Raw genomic sequence first — 10,367 nt, forward strand, 5'->3', positions numbered from 1 at the left:
GAAGCAGTCTCCCCGCTGAGCAGGGAGCCTGAAGTGGGGCTCAATCCCAGGACCCTGGGATCATGACCTGAGGCATCCAGGCGCCCCAGTTTATAAGATTTGGTAAGAACACCTTTCATATTAAGTATACATTTACTTATCATTATATTGTAAATAAATTTCCATTTCAACTTAATGTTTTGCCTTGTAGAAGTTTTGAAAGTTTATGTAGTCAGTTGGATCATTCCTCCATTTTCTCATTCTTTGGTGTTAAGAAAAATCCTTCTCCACTCAAGATTATCCAAATATTCTTCTGATTTATATTTTCTTCTTTACATTAAGGCCTTTTACCATTGAGAATATTTCAGCTGACTGACATAAGGTAATGGTTTTCTGGAGCTGCATTCCAGCAGAGGTTAGCAGAGTAATGTTACATGTGTCCTGTTGTCCTACAGTGTGGTTGTGAACAACCAAGTGTTGTGGTTTCTGCTTCTGTTCCTCTCTCACTCTAGGACTCAGGCAAAAGTGAGTGAGGACTGGGCCAAGATCACCTTGATTTAGCTATGCTATCTTAGGATCACTTCGTCATCACAACTATAATCCTGCTTTTGGTCCCAGGTTGCCTGTAGAATGTTTTTTTCCAGAATATCTCTACCTAGATTCCCATGTAATAAGAATCTTGGCAAGTTTCTTCTATGACCATCTCTTAAGGTCCCTGGGCATATCTAGACATGTCTAAATCCCAGCTTGGCCTGAAGCTGGAGCTCTGCTGTATTTGGAAATGTTCTGGTAAAATTAAAAATTTCGAAGCACTCTTCAAGTAGTACTGATTTTGACTTACAACACGTAATATTTGTTAATAGAGAAGTATAAAATATGAGAAGTTAGAGAAATATTCCCATATTAGATATCAGATATTCTGTGCATGCATGCGTGTGTGCGTATGTAATATGGCAGCAAGTCACAAAAGCAGGTCTTGAAAAGGGTCAGGAAAACAATGTGAACGAATGAAGTGGGATGGGAGAAGGGCATGGGGTGGCAGCAGCTCTGTTGAATTGTAAAACATAAGCTCATGGTAAAAGGGTTTCAGCCAATTGTTTTCAAGTATAAAGGTTAATCCAATGTAGGTTAACTTCCAGTACTTCATAAGAACCAGGAGATCCAGGGTTAACATGAAATTCTGACTTTTAATTGCTGGCAATAAACTCAAAGGATTTTAAAATGTTCCGAGTGTTAAACTATATTTTTAGGCTGGACATGACCCATGAGCGGTCAGTTTTTGACTTTGCTCAACCCACACATTTTGTTGGCTAGGTAAAAATCATGTGAAATTATTTGCAAAATTACAGCACAAAAGGAAAGCCACTATTTGTGAATAGCAAGATCAGGCACATAAAATCATTCACCACACTACAAACATGGAATTCCAAAATTAATATGAAGTTGCATTAGCAAGAGATTTGGCCACCGTTCCTCTGAAACATCCAGCTTTGAAAATTCTTTCTGATTTGTAAAATGGAAGCAATGATGAATTGGTGAAAGGAATGAAGAAAGCCAGGAATGAGGAAGGCTGAGTGCCAAGGAAGATCAGCACATTCGTTGTGGTCATGGGGCCCTGGGGTCTTGTCTCTGATGCCAGGACTCTGAAAGAGAATTTTCCTAACAAATGAAAGACTTTGAAACGGACTTTCATGCATGTGATCTGTTCCATAGCGTGTCTCTTGAAACAGGATGTGAACAACTGGAATTGAAATGGAGGGCTGTTGGAAGAGTAATGAAAAAGGGACCTGAGTGCCCATAAATCTCATATTTAGAATACCTGAGGGGACTACCTCAATAGCTAAAGATCATTCTTTTCAAGCAATTTATTGTATGGACCCTTTTAAAAACATAAACTAAAGGAAGGCAAAAAAGACAAGCAGAGAGTTTAGAGACTACAGTGCATATTTAACATATATATAAATGTGATCATCACACAGATGTGTATAACAACTTCTCTTCAGGAGTGGCTTTCCCCTTCCTTTCCATGTTTCTATACTAGTAATATGGTCACTCCAGGAACACTTTGTCCGTTTTGGACTTGGGCCTGGTTAGGGATTGAAAAATGGTGCAGGTGTTTTTCCATTCCAGCTCCTCCCCTCATATAAGGAACTGTGTGTGTGTGTGTGTGTGTGTCCCATGTGTCTCCACTTCCAAGGAGAAATCCTACTAATCTTAATCCATATTTCTCCTCCTCCTGGCTTGCTTCCATGGTGATCAGTAGTGGTTGCACTGAAGGATTCTAAAAGTTGTATTTCAAAATTTATATTGTTATATGTCCAAAGACTATTGAACCCTTCTTAGAGATCGTAGAAACCTTTAATTATTTCCTAAGTTTTATGCTATTCTCTTTCAAGTAAGGAAGAGGAGATGTGTGGGAATAGGGAAAGAAAGAGAGGACACAAAGACCAAATTATTGTTCAAACTACAATTTGTCAAATGCTTATTAGGTGCTAGAAATTGCGATAATCATTAAATATGTCATTTTATTTAAATTCCTACAAGAAGCCTGAAATTATATATATTTTTTCTATTTTACATACAAGTAGAACAAGTAACTATACACTTTAAGAAATCTGCCTCAGCAGTTAAGTAGAAAGCCCCCTTTATCCTCAGAACTTCTGATTTCAAAATCCATATGTTTAAACACTATGGGAGTATTCAAAATTTTCTTTTCACAGAATCAACAGTATGAAATCTGTAATGGATTTTGAATATTATGTCTCTTTTTCAAGCTTTTTTCTTTATATGAATGTAAAGAATCTATGGATTCATGATGGAAAATAAATATATATATATATTTTAAAGATTTTATTTTTTATTTATTTGACAGAGAGAGACACAGCGGAAGAGGGAACACAAGCAGGGGGAGTGGGAGAGGGAGAAGCAGGCATCCCACTGAGGAGGGAGCCCGATGCGGGGCTTGATCCCAGGACCCTGGGATCATGACCTGAGCTGAAGGCAGACGCTTAAGTACTGAGCCACCCAGACGCCCCATGATGGAAAATATATTGCCCTATAGATCTTAGAAAACTGAAATTTTGATCATCAGAATGTAATTATATGAAGCATATGCTATGTGGGTTTTTAACAAAAAACATATATTTCTTTGTATTTTATACTGTTAAGGTGCTTTCATAGATATGTAGTTTATTAGTGTGAAGAGAACAGTAATCTGAAGATAGAACCCCAAGGATTGCCAAAATTTAATATTAAGGCAGTTGAGGTTGGAAATATTAATAGAAGAACAGGAACCCAGAACAGCACAGATACTAAAGGACACATCCAACTTCTTTTCTGAGAACTGAGCTAACCTGAGGGTGTAGTTAAGATGAGTGGGAGTGTGGGTGATAGGTTGGCAAATGAGAGATGTATGGGAGAGGGCGCCGCTGTATGGAGAATGTAGAGAATGCACTGGAAGGGGTAACTAGGAGAAATCTATCACTGTTAGGAGGAATCAGTGAGAGAAAGAAGAGGGAGGGTTCTGAACGATTAAGGTATTGGCGGTGGGGGTGGAAAGAACAAAACATATTCAGAAGGTGGTCAGGAAAAATCTGAACAACAAAGGTTGAACATGAAGACAAAGGAGCAAAAGGTATCTACAATGTTCTCCATGTTTATAGTGTGTGTGTTAAATGGCAGACTTACTGAATTAATAATACATAGAAAACGAAGCAGGTTTATAAGAAGAATTTCTTTTTATTCTGTTGTGTTTATAGTGTTATAGTGCATCCAGTGAAACTTTTAACATTAGAAGAGGCCCCTAAATAGATTGAAGAATCTTACATTTATGAAGCCTTCTGAAATGTAATTATGTTAAAATGCTATTGTATAACAATTAAAATTAAAGCTATTATCTGTTCTAGAAGAGCTACTGTGTTTAGGAATTCTATGAAATTCACTTACAAATTCACTTACAACTTAGAGAACATATTAAATTGTATAAATGGTTGCATGCAAACTTTTCATTATTAACTATTTCCACCGACCTCAATAGGTCAAATAATTTTTAAAAAGACCACCTAATACCTCATATATTGATTGATGTTTGTTTTAATGATTTACAGAAAGATTTGACTGGTGGAAATTTTACTGGTTAGATACATTTATAATTTCTGAGAAGACTTTCATCACAGAAGACTTTTTCCATGGACTTCAATAATTCCTTGCTTCTAACTAAAAACTTCAACTTTTATTCTCCTTTCTCTTTTTGAGGGAAATAAAGTAATCCATTTGGTATTTGTATCACTTAGTTTTTGCTCTCTAACTAACCGTGGCACAATTTGGTGTTTTGTTTCAGCTCCCTATTTATGTCATGATTCTGTAGATCGGCTGGTGGGTTCCCTGGTCTGGGTCTGCTTGATGTACCTGAGCTGGCCCCCCTTAAGTATCTGCGGTCCACTTGCAGATTGGCTGCTGGCTGGATGAACTAGCATGGCCCCAAGGACAGCTGTTTTCTGGAGTATCTTAGTTATCCTTCACGTGGTCTCTCATTTTTTGACATATTGGCTTGGATTCATTACATAGTAGTCTCTGCATTCTGAGAACGACAAAAGAAATCAAGCTCCATGACACAAGTGCTTTTAAAAGCCCTTCCTTGCTTCATATTTGCTAATGTTCAATCAGCCAAAACAAGTTACACCAGCAGCTGACAGTCAATAAGGAGGACATTACAAAAGGACACGGATAAAGGGGAGAAATTAGTGATTTTCTTTTGCCACCTGACAAAGTAAAATATTTCCTAGAGAGCCTTTGTAGATCTGTAAGGTGGCCATTGTAAATAATAAAGAGTTTGTGGGTAGATAGTACAAGACTAGAGATTTATAGGCTTAGTGAGATTTGTAAAGTTGTATTCTTCAAAATACTTTTCTGAATAGTGTATCAGTCACTGTCAAGCTGGGAGTGTCAGAAACCACACAGAAACTTGATTGAGCAAAGTTTTATATAAAGATTACTTATGAATAATAGGATATTGGTGTAACAGGGATTGACGGCTAAGCATAAAGAAAACCTAAAGCCTAGAGGAATAGCAAATATAGAGGCAGCCACTACCCACCCACAGGCAGTGTTTCAAAGACAGGAACAAATTTGGGGGAGTCCCCATCCTGCAAGGCTGAGATTCAGACCTAGTTGGAAATGTGGCCCAATGGAGAGTGGAAAAGTTCACCAGGCCAAGGCTGGAGGTCAGGAAACCATCTTTTGGGGGTGTTAGGGAAATTGGGCAGGAAGCTGGGGGTCGTGAGTGTTCTTGGCTTAGCAAGCAAGCCTGGCAGCTGAGAAGCTACCCAAGGGGATGTCACTGAAATTGGCTATGGGTGAACTCCTCGGGGACTCCTTTACCCAGATGAGATTATAGGAGGACAATGAAAGAAAACACCAGACCAGAGAGCAGACCCCTTCTTATAAGAGTAGCACTCCAGGGCCCTCTACTGTCAAAGCTTTAACATCGAGCCAGCTGGCAAGGGAGAAACGTGTCCAAGGTTCAGCCCCAGTATCACAAGTAGGACAGTGAAGGGTAGAGTTAGAGTTGAGAGGCAATACATTGATAACTGACACAAATAGAAAACTCATTTGTGCAAAAAGTAAATGGGTAAGCTAAAAATGCATCTGATCATTGTCTATGGGAACCAAATATAAGCAATAGTTGGAGAAAGTTGATAATGACCTTTATAATACATGTTTCAGAGAATTAGTAGATTATCTTTTTTAAAGATTATTTGAGAGAGAGAGAGCACCTGGAGGGAGAGAGGGAGAGAGGGAGAACCTCAAGCAGACTCCTTGCTGAGTGCAGAGCCCAACATGGGGCTCGATTTCATGACCCCAAGATCATGACCTGAGCTGAAATCAAGAGTTGGATGCTTAACCAACGGAGCCACCCAGGCAACCCTAGAATTAGTAAATTATCTTTGATAATTTTTTAAAATATGACTCTTTAATTAACATTGAATATTAGATCAGTGTGTGATTTTTTTTACCTGTAAATTGCTTTATCATGTAAATATCAATAAAAGTCCACTTTTACCTGGCAGGATAGTTCATTTTTCATGTGATTGTCTATCTTTTGTTTTGCCAGCAAAATGTTATTTTTCACATTAAGAAAAGATTTTCCCAATTTTGAGAGAAGTTTAGGTATGTCTTCAATACTTTGATACAAATTAATGGTATTTAGTGTATGACTTGAGAAGCTGAGTATTAAAAATTTAGGGTATTACTATTGTAAGGACCATACAGTTTCACTGGGATAACTCTTTCCATTTACCGGAAAGTCAGTTATTGTAGCTAAATGGCAATGCAACTCTAAAATTGTTCCCTAATCTCTTAAACTGGAACTAGAAAAAAATATGTAGAATATTCCATATGTGGATTATCTGTATCTTGTAAGTTATAGAATTAGTGTTATATAATGCAGAATTTATTTAAAAATTGCAGAGCCCTTTCCTTGGAAGGAAGTGATTTAGTGACCAGTTGAGGACTTGTTTAAAAGGGAAAGATAGGACAATGGAGAAGAGTGGATCAGGGAGCAAGCAATCTTATCGCGTATAGCAGGAAGCTGATAAAGAGAAACGATGTCCAAGAAAATGTTTTTCAGAGTAGAAGTGTTCCAAGAAAGCACAAATCAGTGCCAGTAATGACACCAAATTAAGTTCATCCTGTTCATTCCTAAACTAGTCATACAATCAGGCCAGCTTCCTTAAAAAAGTTAGTGATGTTGGTAAAATGACTAGACACTTATGGTCCAAGCAACACACAAGAATTATCAAAGAGAATAGGATTATAGTTTAGGTGATTGGTTAAAATCTAAAATATGTGATAGAAAAGACAAATATTTTTAAGAAGAAAAGAATTTAGTGATATTAAAAACAAAATTGTAACTATTGTTAACATATGGCTTCAAAAATACATTTTTAAAATTCTGTCCCAAAGTATTGATGTACCTTACCTGCAGAAATTGTTTGGGATCTGAGTGAAATTTAGATTATTCTAAATTTTGGTCTCTAATACTCTTTTCCATCCAAAGTAACTAGAGTTTTTTTTTTAAGTTATTATTATTATTTTAAGAGAGAGAATGCACATGAGCAAGGGGAAGGGAAGAGGGAGAGAGGGAGAGAATCTTGACTCAGGGCTTGTTCTCACAAACCTGAGATCATGACCTGAGCTGATATCAAGAGTTGGATGCTTAATGGACTGAACCACCCAGGCATCCCTAAATTTTTATTTTAATTCCAGTTAGTTAACATGTAGTGTTATATTAGTTTCAGGTGTACGCTACAGTAATTCAATACTTTCATATATCACCCTGTGTTCATCACAAGTATACTCCTTAATCCCCATCACCTATTTAACACATCCCTCCACACACCTCCCCTCTGGTAACCATCAGTTTGTTCTCTATAGTTAAGAGTCTGTTTCTTGATTTGTCTCTCTTATTTTTTTCTCTTTGCTTATTTGTTTTGTTTCTTAAATTCCACACTTAAGTGAAATCATGTGGTATTTGTCTTTCTCTGTCTTATTTCACTTAGCATTATACTCTCTAGCTCCACATGTCATAGCAAATGGCTAGATTTCATTCTTTTTTATGGCTGAATAATATTTTATTGTGTGTATGTGTGTGTGTGTGTGCGCGTGTGTGTATACCACCTCTTCCTCATTTGATGGGCACTTTGACTTTGGACTGCTTCCATATCTTGGCTATTGTAGATAATGCTGTAATAAACATAGGGGTGCATATATTCCTTTGATTTAGTGTTCTTTTATTCTTCAGGTAAATACCCAGTTGCAATTGCTGGATCTGTTTTTAACTTTTTGAGGAAACTTCGTACTGTTTTCTACAGTGGCTGCCCAAGTTTGCCTTCCCACTGAGAATGCAAGTGGATTCCTTTTTCTCCACATCTTCCCCAACACCTCTTGTTTCTTGTGTTTCTGATTTTAGCTATTCTGATTCTGACAGGTGTGAGGTGATAGCTCATTGTAGCTTTGATTTGCATTTCCCTATTAAGTGATGGTGAGCATCTTTTCATGTGTTCATTGGCCATCTGTATGTCATCAATGGAAAAATCTCTATTCATATCTTCTGCCCGTATTTAATTGGATTATTCATTTTTTTGAGTTGTGTAACTTCTTTATAGATTTTGGACACTAGCCCTTTATCAGATATGTCATTTGCAAATGTCTCTTCCCATTCAGTAGGTTGCCTTTTAGTTTTATTGTTTCTTTCACTATGCAGAAGTTTAAATTATTTTTTATTTTAATGTAGTCCCAATAATATATTTTGGCTTTTGTTTTCTTTGCTTTAGGAGACCTATTTAGAAATAAGTTGCAGCAACCGATGTCAAAAAAGTTACTGCCTGTGTTCTTTTCCAGGATTTTTATGGTTTCAGGTTTCACATTTAGGTCTTTTATCCATTTTGAATTTATTTTTGTGTGTGATATAAAAAAGTGGTCCGGTCTCATTCTTTTGTATGTAGCTGACCAGTTTTCCCAACACCATTTGAAGAGATTATCCTTTTCCATTGGATATTCTTTCATGCTTTGTCAGAGATTAATTGAGAACCCCATATAGTTGTGGGTTCATTTCTGGGTTTTCTGTTCTGTTCCATTGATCTAAGTGTCTATTTTTTTGCCAGTGCCATACTGTTTTGATAACTACAGCTTTGAAATATAACTTAAAGTCCAGAATTATAATGCCTCCAGGTTTGTGAAGTACTAGTTTTTTTTTTAAGAGAAGCTTCAAACTACCTTTAAAAAAATGTCTAAACTTACTAAATTAAATAAACTTGTTAGTAATGAAGTGATAATAAGTCAATACTGTCAATACTAAAGGATGCATCACTTCAGGAATAGGCATGAGCTTATGAAAACCTGAAATATCTGTGAAAGGAAGGACTGGAAACATACTATAGGCCTAGCAAAGAAACCAGGACTTAAAAATAAGAGCCCATCTTGGGGAATATTGGCATGGCATTGAATAATCTTGGAAGTCTCTCCAGATCCATGAATCACCCCCCACACACACCTGGGAGTCACTTATTCCATAATAAAAATCTGTAACTTAGATAGCTATAATGGTATATTTCTCCTTTTGAGTATCTTTTGATTATTAAGAGGTCTAAAGGTAAGTATAAAATGTGCCAAAAGATGAGTTAGATCCTTGGTGTCAATATTTTGATGCTAGGTTAATGCAAATATAATAATGAATTTTGGAATAATTTTGATAATTTACCCATTTTTTCCATTTTAAAATAGCTTAGAGACTTAAAGTTTATGTATGAAATTATTGGTGTGATTTATACATTTTAGTGTTGAATCATTAGCTTTTATAGGTAGGATTTATATACTAGAATTTTTTTTGTGTGTATTATATTTATAATTGTACTATTCCATGCAGAAAACCCTTTGGACGTTAAAAAGAATATCAACTGACATCTGAAATCAGTGGCCAGAAAAATAATTTAATAAGATCTTGATGAAAATGTTATTTGACAAAATGGTGGTCAGTCTCTTTTACTGGGTTGAGTGATGCTTGGCTGTGGAGTAATGCCTTCTCTACTATAGGTACTGGATTTTGTTGTGCTGCCCAGGGATATTTGTAATTTTCTCCAAAACAAGATAATTACAAGGACTATATTTTATATTTTTATTTGAAGATGTAGTTTCATATGAAAGCCAGTTGAGATGTGGAGATTTTATCATATAATTTTCGAGGAGAAATTCCTGCTTTATGTTGAGAATGAAAGAAAAGATTAAGTTTTAGTGTTTGAGAAGGTATTGGTTTTGATTAATGGGAATATTGTGGATTAATCTTTTTCTGCTTTCAAATTTTAATTCCTTAAACATAGATGATCTATTTTATTTGGAATTTAAATATTAAAAACCACTGATTACAATGCAGGTCAGATACCCATATAGGGACAAAACAGGAAGGAGACTTGGGTAGGTGGCCTCAGACTGCTGTGTGGCTGTGAGTCTCTGTGGGCTGATGGGGAGCTCTGAGCAAAGAGTACTCATTAGAGGAATCCTGCGACAAGCAGAAATGACCAGTTTTACTGCCCTGCTCAGTCACTGGCTAGAAGCAGCCTGGGGAGGGTGTGGCCCTGGCGTGACCACTAGAGCAGATCCTCTAAAAGCAGCAACCAGAAGCTGCTGGCTAACTGTACTGCAGTTCTTCTTTAAGGGAGACCTTAGCGGCAATCCTCCATGACTGCCACACCCTGTGAAGTAGGCAGAGGAGAAACTGTTAGCCCAATTTAAAAAAGTTTTAGATAATTAAAAATGTTCAGTGTGATAGTGGCAGACTTTTGGGTTTCACAGTTGCCTCAAGTGGGTTTTCAAAGTATTTTTAAAAACTCAGT

The sequence above is a fragment of the Neomonachus schauinslandi genome, chromosome 1, assembly GCF_002201575.2.
Source record: "Neomonachus schauinslandi chromosome 1, ASM220157v2, whole genome shotgun sequence".
NCBI classification, from domain to species: domain Eukaryota; kingdom Metazoa; phylum Chordata; class Mammalia; order Carnivora; family Phocidae; genus Neomonachus; species Neomonachus schauinslandi.